Raw genomic sequence first — 20,244 nt, 5'->3', positions numbered from 1 at the left:
CCTGTTGTGGTGAACCCCCTCCTCCAACACCCTGATAACCATTCATCAGATTTTTCTCCCTACAGTTTTGCCTTTTCTAGAATGTCTTACAAGTGGAATCATACACATTATTATTTAAAATTGTTTCCTGGGTAAATACATACCAAATTTAACTTAAAATGTTTAAAATATATCTTTCCCTCCCACTACCACAATTTTGGTCTTTAAGAACCTCCTCAAAGACCCCTTCATAATCTCTTGCTGTGACCTAACCGTCCAGAAGTTCTTTAGCCCCTTTGAGTTTATTCAATCGTTGATTCGTAACCTCATATATTTATTAATCAAGCATTTATTGTCTTTAGCAATATTTAGAACTCCTTCACTGTTGCTATGTGTATGAGTGTGTGTGTATAAATATACACATTCCTATTTTGGAACTGTCTCTATCCCTTTGTACTCTTCTGAACACTCAGCACAGTACCAGTGACTGAAATAGTCCTATAATCAATGGTTGATTTATTGAAAACGTGGCAGCAACATTAACCATCCAATCTGGTGTTGAGTCTCAGCAGTCCTAAATTTCAGTAGTAGTACTCGAATGTAGAATTAGCACACTTGAATAAAATCTACATTATCTTCTTTTTTCATTCAAAATCTCTTAGTAGAACAGATGTATATTTTCAGAGTTTTCTCTCCTGTGTGTCTTTAAGTATATAAGATTAGACTTTTGGCCTTGCACCAGAAAGAGGGGCTGACAGGATATGAAATCCTGGAGGATAACAGGGATCTAGCTAGTGCTCTTTCAAGAAATTTTTTCTGAGCTAGAAACTGAAAAGACAGATGAAACTGGGACAACCCAGGGACAAGAGAGCAAGGACAAATCATGTCTTTTCCCATAAAACGTATTAACTACAATTCTGGCTTTAATATTAATATTTTTGGTTACAGTTAAGCTTTAAGGGTAATGAAATTCTCATTTGTACGCTGATCTAGGGACATGAATACCAAGTTGCAGATGGGATGGAAATTAGCAATAAAGAAACTTAAAGAAGATGAAAAATGCCCACAGAGTTTAACACACATACACATATGTCCACACTCATACCAGGGGAATATGAGAGAACCTGGATATTTTTTAGAAGTGACCATTTGAAGAAGTTCAAACGATTTATCATTTTGCTGTACTTTTCTGTGGTATAGCCTAAGATTTCTGAACAAAAGGTAGCTTTATGAGGGGCTTATGAGTGGCCTGTTTACTGCATTAGGAAATATGCTATTTTATTCTAGAGACCATAGGAACAGAACAAAGAAAAAGAACAATAGATAAGAAAGGAAAATTACAGTCTTAGGAATAAGAATGTATCCCATCCATTTCAGCCCCTAGACTGACTATTAAAAGGGTGCCACCAGGCAGGATTTTAAACACATGCCCTTTTCAGCACACAATTTTCATACAAAAATTGACGTATTGAGCATACAGCACATATTACAACATTGCTCTTTCTCTGCAGATGTTTGATTGACCTTGACTAAATGTCAAGAAAAACACCTTTCCTGTCTTTTCCTCCCCTGACTTTAATTCACCTTCCTTCATAGTTAAATATTGCTCCATCACTTTAAAATATGTTCTGTTTAAGTAGTAACTACAGGTGCAATTCTGCAGATAAAAGAAACATGGTTTTGTAATACACTAAATGTGGGAGATCTTTGGTTGAATAAACAATTGGAACTGCTAATCCACCCGATACAGTTGTATTTTCTGTAGATTTCCAGAAAATATGACTTTTAAAAGGCTAAGACATAATGAAAACAAAAATAGGAGGTGAAAAACTCCCTGTCTTTGTCGTCAGTATATTTTATTACTAAACATTCATTCTCAGCCTACATCAGAAAATACTTGAAGCAAATGGAGATCAGTTTTCTTTTCTTTTTTCCTTCTCTTTTCTTCAAGAGGGCATCTCATTATCATTAATAGAAACTATGCCCAGAAAGAGCCATTAACATTAATGGAAACTATGCATAGAAAAAGCCCTAGATTAGTTTTTGGTCTTTTAAGGAACTTATGCATTGCTGCCCATCCCAAAAAGACAGGATGCGAAGCTGCTAATCACAGTTTGCCTCATCTCTTTAAATTATATATTTCATTAAATTATATTTAATAAATCCTGAGTTGGAAACAGCACAGGGAAACTCAAGCTGCAATAATATTTACTCTCTCAATAAGCCAAGAGCTTTCGAAAACCATGTGTCTTACTGAAAGTCACTGGGCAAGTTATATGACCATGATTCTCATGAGCATTCTCTTTGTGTTTGCAATTAGGCTGTCTTCCAGGAGTTGAAATGATTAGCAGTAAATATAAATTTAATAGCTCTGCTTTGCAGTTCCCCAGTCACTCTCGGTTCCTCCATCCACTGGGAAGATAATGTGAATTACAGCCTATTAACTGAACATATGACAATAACTAAATCTGAACTAAGGCATGGGGGAATCTTAAAAGGGCAAGGTAAAGTTAAAAAAAAAAAAAATTGTTTAATAGTCATTTCACCTTTGTACCAAACACTGCTCTAATTTTTTTAAAAAAAGAATAAAGCTCAAAGAATTACTAAGTCATAAATGACCTAAAATTTTTTAAAATCCTGCTTGAAAAGGTATGGGATATTTTTGTCACTTGGAACAGGATTGTGAAAAATATTTTGATTTCAAATATAATTCTGCCCAGCTATTGGAATTACTCAGAGTTGGATTTTCTAAGATTTACCAGTATCTTCTCAGCTTCTTTCATATCATTATCAGGGTTCTGCAGACAACTGGCAATAGGTTATTGTTTTAATATGTCTTTGTTTCTAGATACCATACTGTACTTCTTATCGGTTATCTCTCAATATAGGGAATACAAGAACTGGAAGATAGCAAAGACCAGGAACTCTTATAACTATGCTGTAGTCTGATGATGAAGGAAATAAAATATGAAAGTCTTTGTGCTACTCTTATTTTTGAACCTATCAGAAATAGCCCCTAAGTCTTAAATAATAGCAAGATACTCTCTCACATTTTCTTCTAGGTGTGATAAAGGTCAGATACAATAAGAAGCAAAAGAAAAAGGGTCATTGGAGAAAAGAGCCATTTTAAGTTTGGCCTGATGGTGAGGGGCTTTTAAACACTCGCCAAGGAGCATCGAGCAGAAATGAGCTTAGTAAAAAGAACTTCTCTTAATTGTACTCCCCCGTTACTTTCATTCTTTTCTGTGACTTCTCCGATACTTTCATCACAGATATCTTCCTTCATCACTATTCCATATGTACAATTGCTGAAAGATTGGGATGACTGTGTTGCTCAACATCGCCTGGCACATACATGGTAGGAACTATAATTGAGTATCTGAGAAAATGTGAGCTTGGTGATACTAGGGCAGGTCATGAAAATACAGAAAAAAGAGAAGGAGAAAAACAATGATTCCTGATGACATCATTCGTCTCCAGATTCACCTTTTCTTGAGTCCACTAGCCAATACAACAATATGCTCCGGTGCTTTAGCCAGACAGAATTAAACTTTCTCCTGTTGAGTTCAAAAGTATCCTAACTTGGGACTTCCCTGGTGGCACAGTGGTTAAGAATCTGCCTGCCAATGCAGGGGACACAGGTTCGAGCCCTGCTCCGGGAAGATCCCACATGCTGCAGAGCAACTAAGCCCGCCAGCCACAACTACTGAGCCTGTGCTCTACAGCCCACGAGTCACAACTACTGAGCCCCCGTGCCTCAACTACTGAAGCCCACGTGCCTAAAGCCTGTGCTCTGCAACAAGAGAAGCCACCGTAATGAGAAGCCCATGCACTGCAATGAAGAGTAGCCCCCACTCACCGCAACTAGAGAAAGCCCACGCACAGCAACAAAGACCCAACACAGCCAAAAATAAATCAAAAAAATTTATATTAAAAAAAAGTATCCTAACTAATACAATAACATCAGGAAATGTGAGAAGAAGCTTGACCATCTCACTACCTTTCGCAATGGTAGGCAGGGTTTAAAAAATAAATATTTACATTGACGGAGTTCCCAGAAGACATGGATGATTTGCCTGTTAGGAAAATAAAATGGATGCCACAGAGTAAAATTAATCTCATTCTGCTCTCTGAATACATATCTGATGCTCAAAAAGAGTACCCCAGGTTAACATGGATTGCTTAAATCCAAACGCTCTTAATAAACACAGCATATAAACTAACTTATCACGAGCAGCAAACTAAACTGAAGCAAATTAATCAAGGTGGTAAAACTCAAAGGAAATCCCATGATTTTGCTGATCCCTTAGCTGATGCTACAGAAAGTCAAACAAAAAAGGGAAATCAATCTATTTGAATACCTCAGTTTTACAACATTTATTTGAACAATAAAGCATTTTTTCCTTGAATGAAACTGAGGCAAAACTAGAGGGAAGCGAATTCAGCTCTCTTTGTTCAAAGCTGCTCTTACCTCTGCTTAAATTGAGTAACTGGGTACAGTTCTATTTCACACACGTTCTCTCACTACAATTGGGCATAGTTTAGTGAAGCAGGGTGCTGAGAAGTCTACTGCCTTGGCAAATGGCCACTGGAATATAACTGAAACGGTAGTTCTTCTCCCACATAGAAAACAGAACTGTAGAAAATCAAATTCAAATTGATATAGGAATTGTGTATTAAAATAAAATAATTGTCAGACACCCAGAAAGGGTGGAGGACTAACAAGTTAAAGAAAAATTTCACTTCGCTTGAGCAGTGTGCTAAACCACACTCTATGTATTGTAATGTAGAAACAAAATTAGCAATTCTGAAGCACAGAGACATGGAATGGAACATGAAAACCAAGTTGATGGGCCAATCTAGTTGTTTAAAAAATAAAAGACAGTATTTATAAGCTTGCCATGCAGAAAAAGAATACAGGGTCTATTTTGGGCCATGTTTGGATTACATGCTATAGTTACCCGGGTGTTTAGACACTTTGGCCACTCCATAAATGGTTCAAATAAGAAATACTAAAAATATTCATTTTAATGCTAGAGAGAAAGTCTACATGCTAAGTTTTAGATTTTTCACCTGAAATGACCTCAAGACACAAAGTGACTTATACTTGAAAGTTAAGTGAAACTAGATATGATTTACATTTTCCATATAAAGTTAATATGCCGAGCAACAAATGCCAGACACTGTGATAAGCATGAAGGTTGTCTCATTTATTTTTTCATACCAACTCTCTAAGCAGGTTACTATTCCCATTCTAAAGATTAGGAAACTGAGATTTAGCAATATTAATTAAGTTTTCCTGAGGTCACACACAGTCCTGTCCATTCTTCCCACTGATGTCCTCCCAGGCTTGCTCTGACATGCCCAGAATAAAGATTTCTTTCTTTCCCATCTGGAAGATATTCTTAATGACTCAGTCATCGTTACCTATGAAGAGAGCTCAAAACTTTCCGAAATTCTTTTGCTCCATCCACAAAAGGAGATGCTCTGGACATGGTCAAAGACAAACAGCAGGAAACACAACAAACTAGGGAATATAACAAAAAAGCAGACTTACAGATACAGAGAACAAACTAGCGTCACCAGTGGGGAAAGGGAAGGGGGGAGGGGCAATTTAGGGGTAGGGGAGTAAGAGGTACAAACTACTAGTATAAAATAAGCTATAAGGATATATTGTACAACACAGGGAATATAACCAATATTTTATAATAACCATAAATGGAGTATAACCTTTAAAAATTGTGAATCACTATATTGTACACCTGTGACTTATATAATATTGTACCGCAACAATACTTCAATAAACAAAAGTAATGCAAAACAATAATTTAAAAAAAAAAAAAAAGACAAACAGCAAGGTGTGGAGCTTCTAGGAGAAGCAAAAATGTTCTTCCTGAGGCTTCTGCTCCTCACATGGCCAAGCAAGAACCAACAAGCAGCCCATAAAAACAGAACCTGCAGTCCCCATGACTGTTTTTCAGAGCTCGGAGAACTGATCCAGCTCCTCAAGTCAGAGAAGAGCAAAAGATTTGGGTTAAAACCTTGACTAGGAATTAAGGGGAACAGCCTTTACTTAAGTAGTTCCCAAACTGTGCTGCAAGGAATGCTGTGAGATGATCATATGCTCTGTAGGCTGCCTCAATGCAAAAGAAAAATATACCAAAGCAAACAAAAACAGAAACAATAGAGTACTTTGGAGTTGAACAAGTCTGGGAAGTACTAGGTGGAATAAATTTCAGCCTTCTTTATTACTTTCATGATGAACCATTTATATGCTAATCAGCATTATGAACCTCAAAAAGTATTAAGTCCACTGATAATCTGCTGAAGTCTTTGGATGCCCTGCCTTAAGTGTCCTGCACGTGGTGACGGAGAAGGAGTGGCGGCAGCTGAAGGTGGTCAGTTGAAAATTCAGGGACTTGGGATCCTGGCTAATTCTTTTCCAGATAGAATCACTAACAGTATTTAACACCACAGTGATCAGAAATATTTCTGCAAAAACATTACCCAATTTATTTAACTTAAATATGTCTCTAATTGATACCATAGTAAGAGAAGCTTATTCCTTCTTGAAATCATCTTCAGGCATCAGTTGGGCATCTCTGAAACCCAGTTTAATCTGGCAGAATTCTCAGATTATTTGGAAGCAAATGTTCAGTGGGATAGACTTAGATCTAAGATTTTCAAAAATGTGTTTCTCTGCTTGGGTTGTAAAGCTGTAAACAGGTCCACTATTCACCTTCAAGAGAACGGTACAGTATTTAGGCAGCCCTTTCCCAACTTAATTAATCATTAACACCTTTGTCGTGGAGCATCCTGAGAGGCTAATGTTTCAAGGATTCGAGGTGTCCGTTTGAATACCAGTGACAGACAAACTTTATTGTTTGAGTTTATTATCGTGGATAATGAGGGTTTTCTTTGCTAAGTTTATATCTTCAATATATAACAAAGCTCAGTCATGTAACCACTAACTAAACCCAACGTTGAACTAGTTACAACCTCCTGATTTAGGTCTGGGGGTCAGCAAGATGGGAGCATCTCCCTTTGAGGACAAGGACCTTGCCCTGGAGATCTCTAAAGTGCTCTGACCCTAAGCTCAATAAATGTTTCTTCAATAAAGGGAGAAAGGCTGTGTTGCCACTTATAGTGCAAAACAGTTTTCATCTTCAAAGGCCTTTATTCACATTAATTCAGCTATTTACATTTTGCTGATGGGTAAAGGCTGGAGAGGCTAAATGGGCTGTTAAAGGCCGAAAAGAGTAAAGCCTTTCCTGTCAGGAATCAGAAACCTGCACTTACTGATTTCCAGTCATATGTCCTTGGCTATATCCAGGAAAAAAGGGAAAGAAAAGGACAGACATCTAACAAAGGGCAGGTAGATATTGGTTGTTCTATTGTCAGGACAAGTCAATAGTGGTTAAAGACATAAATACACTAGATGGTCCCAACAGCTCTACTGAACAGGTATGAACAAAAAGTTCTTTGTGGGTTTCCCTGGTGGCGCAGTGGTTGAGAGTCCGCCTGCCGATGCAGGGGACACGGGTTCGTGCCCCGGTCCGGGAAGATCCCACATGCCGCGGAGCAGCTGGGCCCGTGAGCCATGGCCGCTGAGCCTGCGCGTCCGGAACCTGTGCTCCGCAACAGGAGAGGCCACAACAGTGAGAGGCCCGCGTACCGCAAAAGAAAAAAAAAAAGAAAGAAAAAAAAAAAAGTTCTTTGTGTTGTGGCTTTGGGCATGTGTGTGTGTGTGTGTGTGTGTGTGTGTTTTGTGTGTGTGTCTGTGTAGAACTGTGATATACACGGTGATACAGAAGTACCTGTTCCCATTTGTAATTCCAAAACGGCTTCCAGGTGCCACAGGCTGTTTACAAGGGAATTGAAATACATTTGACCAAAACCTTATTTTGCTCTCGAAAAAGTGTGCTAATTGTATAGAGCCAAAGGCAGTAGGAACATCGTAATTTCAAAATACACATTACAGCAATTAAAAAAAACTATGGAACCCTACTGTAAATTAAAGCGCCCATGAAGAGTGTCAGGTGTGTACAGTTACGCCACTTCATATAATTCTTTATGAGCTAGCTCACGTCCCAAACTCTTATCTCTTATTTTGCTGTGAACTGCAGAAACAAAAAGACTCCTTGGTCATATATTGCTTCAGCTCTCAGCTGTGTTTGTATTCCTTGGAGACCTTGACTTTCTCAGAATAGCTTCCTAGAAGTAAAAAGTGATGAAAAGGCCTAGTGTCTACAGATCCAGCGAGACAGAGATACAGTCAGAAAAGTGCTCCATGTAAGTTCTAAACATCTAGCTTTGTGGGCTCTCTTACCTTGTCTCCTCCTTCTCTCTACCCTGCTGAAATCTGTGTAATTAAAACATAAAAGATGTCTGCCTTTTATTCCCAAAGCAACACTTGATGGGATAAAAAGGAGCCTATTCCTATCTAGCTGATGACATCTGTTGTGTGTGTAACACTGTACTTCATTTGGAAGTTGATATCTTAAGGAGCCGGGAGGAGGAATTACAAGGGAGGTAGTGAGGATATTGCCAATTAGGACCAAGAACGTAAGGACTGATCTAAGGCCAGCACCCAGTGGTCAGGTGTCAGATGCAGGCAGTAGAGAATGTGCTTTTGAGAAGCTGGAGATAAATCCCCACGCAGCTGGCTTGGGCTTGCATTGGCATGTACATGGAATGCAGTCCTTGAAGATGTGGGGGAAGTGTCTGAGGCAGGATGCTGGATCAGGGCAGGGCTGGGTTCACAGGAAGCCTTTCTTCCCGGGCTACACAGGGGCTGGGAAATGGCCTCAGTACCATCTACTGTATGGAAGCCACTGACAAGTGTGCAATCTGGATTGCAGAGGAAGTCTAAAGAGACATTAAAGTGAGAAAGTTTGTTAGATCAGAACAACTGAAATTCTCCAGGGCCAATAACTGTGTTAATAACTTCGGGGGAATAGATACGCCACAGCAACACCACACCCACAATCACCACCCAGCATGGTGCCAGATGGACTCTTCTCTAGCTACACAAGGACATGTTGAATTCCTAACAATTTTTAAATTCTGATCCAGAGTGACAATCCCAGAAAAAAGTTAATAAACTAGTTGGTGCCCTGGAAAAGAAAGCTATATTAAAGCCATGGACAAGGGAGAAGGAAAACCTCTGTTCGTGGCCAGGCGGGAGAAAGGCTCTTATAAACATATAAATGCTTAAGAAGTCACAGACTCCTAGAGCAGGAAGGGTCTTAGTTATTGACTGAACTAACATTTGCTTTTATTCTTATTACAGATAAGGAAATTGAAGTCTTGAGGAATTATTTTCCCAAATCACACATCTACCTGGCAAAGCGAAGACTAGACTACATTTCTTTGCTTATGTCTTGAACTTCTCTTTAATTTGGAAACCTCCAATGAAGCAGAACACTTAATAAAAGTTAATTAGGAACAGGTACAGCTGAGGCCTCCTCGTGCCTGGTTAGTTAAAGGTAACTAAACATACAGTCTGATTCAAAGGGACAAACATATTCTTGTATGTCCTGAGAAGATGAACCTCTAGATATGGAAACCTCACACCCTCAAGGCAAAGAACTTCAAGGTAGTCCAAGACTATTAAGTCAACCAATCAAGGAACATAACTAAAGAAAATCACTTGCTCACTCTGATGTTAATTTCGAACTATGAATTTTTTGAAAAGCAATGAAGAGTTTTGAGATATAGTTACCAATACTAATCAAAAGTAATCAGAAGAACCAGACTATCAAGGGAAGATAAGAGATCTTCCCTCACCACATTTCTAACAGAAATACATGGCCATCATTAAAGATACTCTGCAGAACCGATTCAAGAAAGACCCCAGGTGGTTAAAAACTGAAATTTCCTTATAAAGTCAGTTCCTTGTCATGGAATGGGTTCCGTGGCTTGGAGTGAAAACCACCAGCAAAGCTCCATTAAGAAAACCCTCCCTATGCCTCAAGAAGCAATTTGATAAAATACAAGATAAGTGTTCATTACCAATCTGGGCATCTAAGGAGCAGATGACAGAAGCCAAACAGCAGATTTAGGTAGATTCCCAGACTCATCCCCAAAGCAAGGCACTGACAGCAAAGCCTCGGAAGTCACTGCTTTTTCGTGTCCTCCTCCCATCACACACACATTTTCCTCTTAAATCTCCTAGCTGCAAATGTTAGTCAGTGAAGTCAATTTTACCCTTTTCATACCCACAAACTCAGTCTTGGGTTGCCCATTTTGTGATTATCATCATTGATGAAAGACCCCAATGGCATTAGAAAACCCTGAAATAATGCAGCTGATATATACCTGGCAGGTAATTGCCCTAATTACTGGAAGAGGTGGATATCTAATCTATTTTTAAAAATCTGAGCAGACGGCACTTCACCCATATGCTACTTCTTTCTCCTCCCCGCTGCTCCCCCAACCTGCCCAACAATTCCTGTTAGTTCACTGGAGCGTTTCAGACAAGAAAGCAAAAAGGATTACATGCGGTAATATAATGTGGCCTTTCTTACACAGCTTCTCTCTGCAATCCCAGAGCTGTCATTAGCAGCTTCAAGGCAACATGCTTACTATTATTTAAGATTAGGCTGAAATCTTGGTTAGAAGTGGATGTACTGATTCATTTGTTGAATAAATATTTATTGAAGTACTCTACTAAATACCAGGTAAAGTGATAAAATAAAAAAGAAACAGCTAGTAAGAAACAGTTTTTTACAGGTCATTATAAGAGCTTTCAGCCGTAGTAATAAGGTAGAGGAGGAAAGAAGAAACATTTTAGGAGGAACCCCATATCCAAACACTGCAGCAGAAAAACAAGTATTGATTATTTTCTTACAAACTATAGAGTATAAACAAGCTGCCTACTGATGTCTGATCAAAGTGAAGGCTATGATTATCTTGGTTGTAGTGTTTTAAACTTTCATGTAGGGGAGAAGGATATTTATGGACTCACTAATTGGTTTGCAGTCAAATAATTCTACTGAGGGAAAAAAAAAAGTATTCTTGTAAGAACATTGAGACATAATATGGATAATGCAAAACCTACATTTAATCTTGGCCAATTCCATTGTCTTGTATTTTATGTAGATGTCAAAAATATCAATGAGAAGAAAAAGGTTCACAAATGCAACCCAGAGAATTGCCCTACTTTTCCTACTTGCCAGTTTTCAAAATAATAGATTTTTCTTCTCATCTCCAGAACACTGACCAATTTTCTCTAACAATATCTCCCTGTTAGGAAGAGTCAAAGGAAAAAATAGAAAGTTCATCTCTTAATTAAGTTCTTCCCTCATAAAATCACTTATTTAATTATGGAAGGTGTTATGCAGCTATAATAAAGACCCCACATTTTTCTCCAGAAATTAAGCTGAGAAGGGCTGGATTGCATGAAGAGAAGAAATAAAATTTCCTGAGAAGAACAGATTATTCAGAACGAGGTAGGTGAAGTCCCCAAGTCAAGGAACAAGTTGATTCAAAGTGGTTTTTCAAGAAATCCTGAAGGTGATCTAAATTCACATTTCATTTTGTCTTGACAGGAGACCTAGCTTAGGAATAGAACATGATGGGTTCTTACGATACATCTTAACTTCTTACTTCATTTACTATTGTTAAAATACTTTTGTTTCTAATATCATGGCTTACAATAACTCAAAAGGCCCCAATTATTTATTTATTGCTTGGTAAGGCATCACACTCTAACAGACATTTGATGCCCAGCCTCTTCCTTAGAAAAGGGGGCAAAGGAACCCTTGATGTACCCCAGGTTGCTTACAGCATTTCGCTGGAGATTTGAGGCAAATGGAAAGAAATGCTTTTGTCCTAATCAGGCACGACAGCCATGAAATTCTGTGTGCAAAGTGAACATCAAACTGATATTATTTTTACTGCCCAAAATGCATTATCTGGAAGATTGAATAAATACAAAATAATATTTTATTTGTTATGGTTCCAGCTACCGAAAGGAGAAATCTAATAGAATAAATATGTAGCTACCCATTTATACACATTTGGGAATGGATAAATGACCCCATCTTCAGTTTGAAGAAAAATGAAGAATAACCTTTCAAAACTAAAGTAAATAATCTCTTTTAACTTTGCTTATCGGAATTTCAAATATCAAGACATTTCTAATTTGCGCTAACAATGATATACACCAAAGAACCAGAGAGAAAGTACTTACTACACTGTCACTTGAAGGTTTTGCTTTGATAACTTTGAAAGGTAGGAGACAAACCAAGTGAATTTTCTTCACTTGGGCCAGAATGTGTTTATCAAACCCAACCAAACCTAAACTCATGCAAACCAATGAATTTTATGGTGCTCACCAAGCACATATTTTCAGTGGGTGATTGGTGAATATTTGTGAACATGATAGTTCTCAAACTTGAGCTACTATTATTTGGAAATTAAGGCCAGTATTGATGACCAATCTCCAGAAAGTTTACTAATAGACAGACCAAGTCATTGGGCTGTCATGGACTTGCACTGAAATTACAAACAAACCCTTCTCGATTTAGTCAGGAATTGTTCCATTTGACTGTGACTAGATTTCCCAAACTGCGTCTGTCAATCAAAATTAAGAAGATATATAATAACTTTAATTTCTTTCTAAATCTAGAGCCAGGATAAAACTCCAAGTCATTATTAACTAGTACTCTACCAAGAATACAGACAGACCTCAATTAGTCAATTTATCTCTTCTTAATCATTCCCTGCGTCAAAACAGCCTGCCTGCCACTCATAAAGTCATTAGCTGAGGAGAAAAGTAGATTTGATTTTGATTGAGAGTAGAAGAGATGGTAGGCTGTTTATAAAAGAATACTTGCCAAGTGACTTTAAAAAAAGGAAAAACTCTGTTTTATTGTCCTCAATTGAGGAATCTCTCAATTTTTGATGAGTTGGGGTGGGGGGTGGATGAGGATACAACTCAGTCACTCTGGTTTCCAAGATTTAAAATTTCTCTCTATAGTGAAACAACGCAAACCAAAAATAGAGCTTCTCCACCTCTTTAGAGGAAACTTTGGTGGTGAGGGCAGGAAAGGAAAAGTAATTCAGTGAACCATTTGTAACACATTAATACTAATTCCTTCATGGTGTTGTGGTTAGAAAGAGATGAAATAACACAAAGAATTCAGGAAAATCTATGACAATAGAATTAGAAGGTTAATTTCACCTCTCACTGCCCTCTGTTTGCTATCTAAAGCTGAAACCCCCTTGTTTCATTCCCCTCCTCACACCTTTTACTTATTCCTCTTTCTAAATTAGTTTTAACTTTGACTAGAATTTAATTGTGGGTGAGAATTAAAATAAGGTTGGCAGTTCCTCAAACTGTTTCTTCAAGTGTAATGAAATATTTAACAATGATCATCTCGTGAACTGTGCTGCCTTCTCATTATTAGGCTTGAAGCCGTCTTATTTTCTTGTTCCATTCTCCTCCATACTCAAAAGGTCCCCAAAGAACCACCTTCCGAAGAATAAGAACAATGGTCCCATTAGTTTGTCATAAAAACAAAATGATACATGTGCTTAATAACACGGAATGTGATCCATAAAAGTCTGACTTCTCATTTGGGATGATTCTGGGAAATGCAGGCCAAAGAAATCAGATGAGAGTTGAGAACTGAAGATAAAAGGTAGAGAGTCCATTTTGCAAATGTATAAAATCCTCAAAGTCAGGGGAGGAGAAATAGAGTTACTCATAGGTCATCACGTGAACCTGAAATAATGTTATTCATTGTAGGACAATGACAGTCACATCATTAATCCAAAATATTCAGGACTTTCCCACAAGGAGATTAAGTAGACAGAATCAAGTTATTTTCGCTAGGTAAAGGTAAGGCAAAGGTATGGCAGACAGTTGAACAGTTCTAGTTTTTCCATATTTCCAAGCAGATAAATTAGTAGCTTACTAATAATAGAAAGAGAAGAAATCACTAGTAATGACCTACTGAAAATAGCAAGTGGTGATAGTTGTGGAATTGCAGATGCAATTGGAAATTTTAAATTTCACCTTATTTGACCAGTGATAGATTACTTTATCTAGACTAAGGAAACATTTTGAAAGACCCTTTTCCCAATCAACAGAAAAGAATCATCATGGAGAAAATATAATATTTTCCCAGTTTAACATTTTTTTTAATGATAGAGAATGGGAGCAGTAGCTGAAAGTGTTAAGATATATAAGTATATTTAGTTTAAGTCAAAATTACATTTGAAAAAAATGAAAACTGATACATTACTGATACTCTCCTAAATAAAACTGGTTAGTGCAGAGTTTTTAGTTTTCTTTCTAAATGAATTCCCAGGATATCCATGCAAGCATTATTTATCATGGCAAAATATCAGACACAAAGTAAATGTCTAATAATAAGGATGTAGATAAAAAATATAGCACAAGAGATTATCTGTCCACCCCTAGGACTGTGTACTTCAGAATCATTATTACTAAAATTGAAATGATTTCTATCAGTGAAGGAACAGGTATGTCTGACTTCAGAGACCAAGAGGTACAAGAAGTTTTCACTAAATGGGATCCAAATAACGTATGCATCACCATCACTTGTTGTGTTTTTGAAAAATGCAGATTCCCCAGAACTGCTGAATCAGAAACCTCAGCATGTGATCAAGAAATCTGCATTTTCCAGAAGCTGACCATGCCATTCTTTAAAATCTGATCATCAGGGCAGCACCAAGTTCAGGATGTTAGTAGAGGTTCTTGGACATCTTAAAGGATTCTGAGATGGTCCAAGGAACTCCATATTCATCCAAGCATTTAGGACAGCATTCGTAAAGTCAAGCACCAGAGGGGCCAGACAGCATTTTAAAATAGAAATGGGGAGAAACGGGGCTATTGCAGACAGAAGACAGTCTTCCCTGTCTAAAAGCAGTAGCAGCTACTCACTTTCACTTGATTATTCTCCCACAAGAATGTAGGCCACTTTGTCAGATATTCTGAATTTTTTTCTTGTCTTTTACATGGTAGAGATCCTGATGTTTATGTGAAACATTCTGATTTTTAAATGTTGACAACTAATTTAAAATGCTTTAAATGTGCAATCAGCCGCTATATAAGCAGGCAAAACATTTGCAACATCTGATTCTGGTTAACCATCTGAAAAATATTATAGAATGGTCTTCTCTGCCACATATATAATTTCACCTCCGTCTATGGTTTACATATATAAAGCACAGATAGAACAGTCCTTTCTCTACACTATCAGTGCGGTATGTAGGTACTTTGTAAGAGTTAAACATACAGCACTGGACCTATCTAAAATGAATTATGGTCTAAACAACAAGTAAGATTACACTCTATGACAGTGACCAAATTAACTATAAGTTTCAGAGAAGAGCATGGTCGGCATGGGATAGGAAGATTATAGCGGGTTTCCTAGAGAAGGGAGTATTTAAAGTAGACCATGAAAGGTGATTGTGCTTAAGAAAAAAAGAATTTTAAGTAACTTTATTAAGACTGTAAAACTCCTTTCTGTTAGAAATCTTATCAGGCCAGTTAATATATACCTTTTAGTGACACAAGCATTTTAAAAAACTTAGAAATACTGAAAACTTCAAAAAAAGAAAAAACTCAGGATGGATTGGATTTAAAAGGCATTAAGGCATTAAGGTATGACCAGGGCTGACTGAACAAAATCAAGAAGGTGAGAATGAACATAAAATTAAGCCCAAGCACAGAGCCTACAAAGAATAAAGTAGCAGGTCACTGGAAATGTTAACTAAGACTGTTTGCTGCTCTCAACTATCATCCTATCCTTGTGATAGAGTCCATGAAGAAAATAAGAAAAAAAAAATATGACAAGTGTATTTTGTTTTCTTCTTCATAGGCCTGATAATGATTAATATCATCCAATGTTAGGTTGAGGACTAAACCAAAGAATATGAGCAGGGAAGAGAAGAAACTAAGAAAAAGAGATAAATATAGATAGGTAGCTAGCTAGCTAGCTAGGCAGACAGATAGCAAGGCGGGGGGTGAGAGGGACGGAGGGAGGAAGGAAAGAGAGAAAATATTAATCCATCATGGGAAGAAGTAAGAGGAGAATTATCTACAAACATGTAAAGGGTCATGGGTAAAAGCAACATTGACCAGTTCATCTCATTAGTGGGTACAGTTCAGAATGCAATGTACTTAAGCACAGTGGGGAGAATTTAGTTTAAATAATATGAAAGAACTTTTTAGCTATATGAGGACACTCCATGAGCAATGGATCATGCTCTCAAGGGAATTTAGAGACACTCTTGGCTGAAAGACACTAATTTATTATGGGTTGATTTAAGTATAATTAAAATCAACCCAGATACCAAACAAGGGAGAGGCTATGTAACTTTTAGAAATCCATTTATTACCTAAGGACAGAGACAGCAGCAAATGTGCAAATGCTCTGCAGCTAGATTAGTCTTCCTTTAAAAAGCTCCCACTCATCATCTCACTCTATTGCAAAAATAACTTTAAATGACTCTACACAATCCATCCAAAGTTGTAAGTCAGATATGTAACAGTTTGGCTCTATCCTGCTGTTTCAACCATTTTCCCACTCCTCCTAGACACAGGCCACCAGCTCTCATTAGACTGATCTACTTCCTGTTTTCTAAAGCTTTCAGGACGGTTGCCAGGCTCCAACCCCATGTCCACCCAAGCTCAAATACCTTAAACCCTTCTCTTTGTCAATCTCAATGCTTTTCATCCTTCAGGGCCAAGTTCCTCCTAGAACCCTAGATTCCAGACTAGTAATTTCTTCTTCTCAGGACTTGAACAGCAACTGCTGTCCACCTTCTTCATATAGCACTCACATGTGATTTCTCTTACATCATTCTATTTTATTATCAAATAATGATTGAGTTATCATGTCTCAGCTTCTTATCTAGACTACAGTGTCTTTATTGATGACCATCAATGCTTACACTTTAGGGTCCATGGTGTTTTGCTCAGAGTACATGCTTAGTGATTTTTTAATGGATTTACTGATAACCTTCAAATCATTTCAAAGCTCTATAGAATCCATACTAATTCTAACAAGACTGCAATAGAATCCTACAAAAATATTTTAACGTTCTTTAAAACTATGGCTATACTTTTTTTCTCATCTTCCATTTTCATCCTTAGGAGAGATTTCCAAAGCAAAACTTTGGCCTCTGAAAGCTACTGATATAATCTTCATTCCTTCAGTGAGAAATCAATTATTCCCTATCATTTCCCCTTCAGGGCAATTGTAGCAGAATTATCTTTCTAATTATAGCCATATGGATTTTGGAGGTTGATGAAGAGAGAGTTTTGGGATCTGCAAAATACTCTTCCTTTCTGCTCTTTTTAACTTAGTAGCAATGAGGGGACACTTAATCAACCAGTAAACTCTCTTCACATTTGTTCTTTTCCCTTTAGTTTCAAGCCCTACCTAAGTCTTGCCCCTCTCTGCTGTCTCTCTATCTTTGCTCTCTGCTGTCTCTCTATCTTTGTTCCTTCATTTCATCATGAATGTCAATATTCATGGCCCATGTGAGTTTTCCAGACTGCCCCAGACAGCAGTCTGAAAGAGAAGCCAGAAAGCCAGGGGGAAGAGTGCCACACAAAAGCTCTGGTAGACACTGCCACCTACAGGGAGTATATGAGCACCGTCTTTAAGATCATCCCCATTTCATTCCATCTCATGTTTCACAAAGAGGAGGAAATCAGGCACATTTGAACTATATGGATAAGGAAGAAGCCAACTCCATCAAATTATAACCTTTGATTTAGAGTATGGAATAATTATATATGTATGTATGTGTGTGTGAGTGTGTATACATACACAATATATACATACTTATGTAAAATATGTAAATTACTCATTAAACTGGGCCAGTAAAAATTAATAGGGCTGTAAGATAGAAAATAAAAAGAATAATATCCGATTGTACCATTGATGACTTCTGTCCTTAGAAAAATAGTTTTTAAAAATGTTAGAAGACTTGTATACAGTTGTCCCTCGGTGTCTGCAGGGGATTGGTTCCAGAACCACCCCCATCCCAAGGTACGAAAATCTGAGGATGCTCCATTTCCTTATATAAAATGGCATAGTGCTTGCATAAAATCTATGCACATCCTCCATATACTTTACATCATCTCTAGGTTACTTATAATACTAAATACAATGTAAATGCTATGTAAGTAGCCCTAAGCACATGGCAAACTCAAGTTTTTTGGAAATTTCTGGAATTTGTTTTGAAATATTTTCTATTCATAGTTGGTTGAATCCACACAGGCAGAAGCTATGGATAATGGGAGGGCTGACTGTACTTACTTTTGGTTCAACTCTGCAATTGAAAAGTTCATGTAACACTGTATACAGTGTGATAGGACATATATCTATAGCCAAGATGTCTGGGGGTTGAAGGTTTTCTCCTCGAATGATATTTTAACTATTCGTTAAAGAAATATCATTGAAATTAATTACACAGACATTGCTTTCTTAAGTATGGGATGCGGAATATTTACTTGATAATTTAATACTATCATTACAAATATATGATATTCGGTAAGGGAATAAAAAAGTATAAAAGAACATACTTTGAGTATGTGCTGTGCAATAAATCATGATTAAAAAGAAAATTTATCTGGAAATAATTTCAAACTTATTGAAAAGATGCAAAAACAAACAAAAAAAACATCGCAAGGAATCCCCGTTATCTACTTCACCCAGATTCATATATTATTAACATTTCCCCTTATTTGTTTACTTGTTCTCTCTTTTTCTCTATTCTGCTCTGTCTCTCTATCTCTTTCTCCCTCTCCCTCTCTCTCTCTACACACAAACACAATTAGTTCCTCTTAACCACTGATAATAAATTATATATATCATGGCACTTTCCCTCCAAATAATTCAGTGTATTTCCTAATAAGGATATTCTCTTTCACAATCACAGTACAGTTATCAAGACAATGCAATACATTATTTGGTCTAATCTACCATCTATATCTCCATTTTGTCAATTGATCCAGAAATGTCTTTCATACCATTTTTCCCCCTCCAGGACAAGATCTACTCTAGGAGAGCCATAATTTTTTAAAGTCCTTGAATCTGCTTTCTTGGGAGAAAAGAAAGAACAGTTTCTTTCCCTTTAGCTACTTAGGCTCTTAGCTATTACTTACTATTGCAGCCAAAAAGCCTGAATGTGGGCTGCTCCCATTCACCTCTTTTATTTGCTACTTCCTCTAACATATATTGGATAAGAAACAGGATAATAAAATACTTTGGAGTTATGGATGGGCTAAAATTAAATACCCAATATATGAGGGATTGAAGGCTTTTTCTATGACTAGAGAGCAGGTGAATTTTTTGTATGTATTTGACAGCTCAGGGGAATTTCTGTTTAACCCCTGGTACGTTATCTATGGTGCTAAGGATAGGAGAGGTCTTACTTAACATGCTCATAATGGAATTCTGTCAATAGTCTAGGGGACTACAAAATAGCTTAACGGAACTAAATGTAACACCTTCCCAGAATTGGTAAACACTTTTTGGAAAGTTGGAGGAATGATAAAATAGCGTCATGGAAAAACAATTGGTGAAATTGATAGTCAATAAGCATTAGGTAACTGAAAAGCTATTTCTTTATGTGTGTGTAAGAGGAGAGGGAAGAATATTAAAATGGCAACTATAAACATCATAATTAACCCCAAAAGTACTAATCACAATAGTAACTATACATTCCTATGCTGATATTTCAAACTGCTAAAACAACTTAGGAAAAAAAATATTGTAAGACAGTTTGAGACAAGGTTTCAGACATATTATCTCTTGTACTGTGAAGTACATCACTACATTATGTCAATTTCCTTAAGTAAAGAAAATTTTCCAATCAGGTTTTTTTTTTTTTTTTCTATACTCATCCAATGCTTGGTCAGTCTATTGCAAAAATGAGATTTTCAATGGTAACTTAGTGCATTCAACAGTGCCTTAGGATTAAATCAGAGAGCCTATGCAAGGACAATAAAGAAAACTTCAATTGGCCAAAACACAAAGGACCAAAACTTCATTAATTGATTTTTTCCTAACTTTTATTTGTATTAAAAAATAAAGTGAAAAGTTCATCAGGAATATATTCCAACATATTTATATATTAAACATATATTCTATTTTCTTACAGCTTAACATCTATGCAATAGTTATCAGTGCAGAACGGAATTCCAAAGTTTTACAGTGCCCTAAATCCTCAAAAACAATGTGACAATATTTGCTAGAACAATAAGTACCAAAC

The 20,244-nt window shown here is 37.0% G+C and overlaps 1 protein-coding gene across 22 annotated transcripts in view; it reads right to left on the bottom strand.

The window, feature by feature from the left end:
- NRXN1 (neurexin 1) overlaps nt 1-20,244 on the bottom strand; it is a 1,127,862-nt gene that overhangs the window by 207,292 nt on the left and 900,326 nt on the right. The window lies entirely within an intron of this gene.

The sequence above is a fragment of the Phocoena phocoena genome, chromosome 14 (assembly GCF_963924675.1).
Source record: "Phocoena phocoena chromosome 14, mPhoPho1.1, whole genome shotgun sequence".
Lineage (NCBI taxonomy): Eukaryota > Metazoa > Chordata > Mammalia > Artiodactyla > Phocoenidae > Phocoena > Phocoena phocoena.
This window is presented reverse-complemented; position numbering and strand designations above follow the sequence as displayed.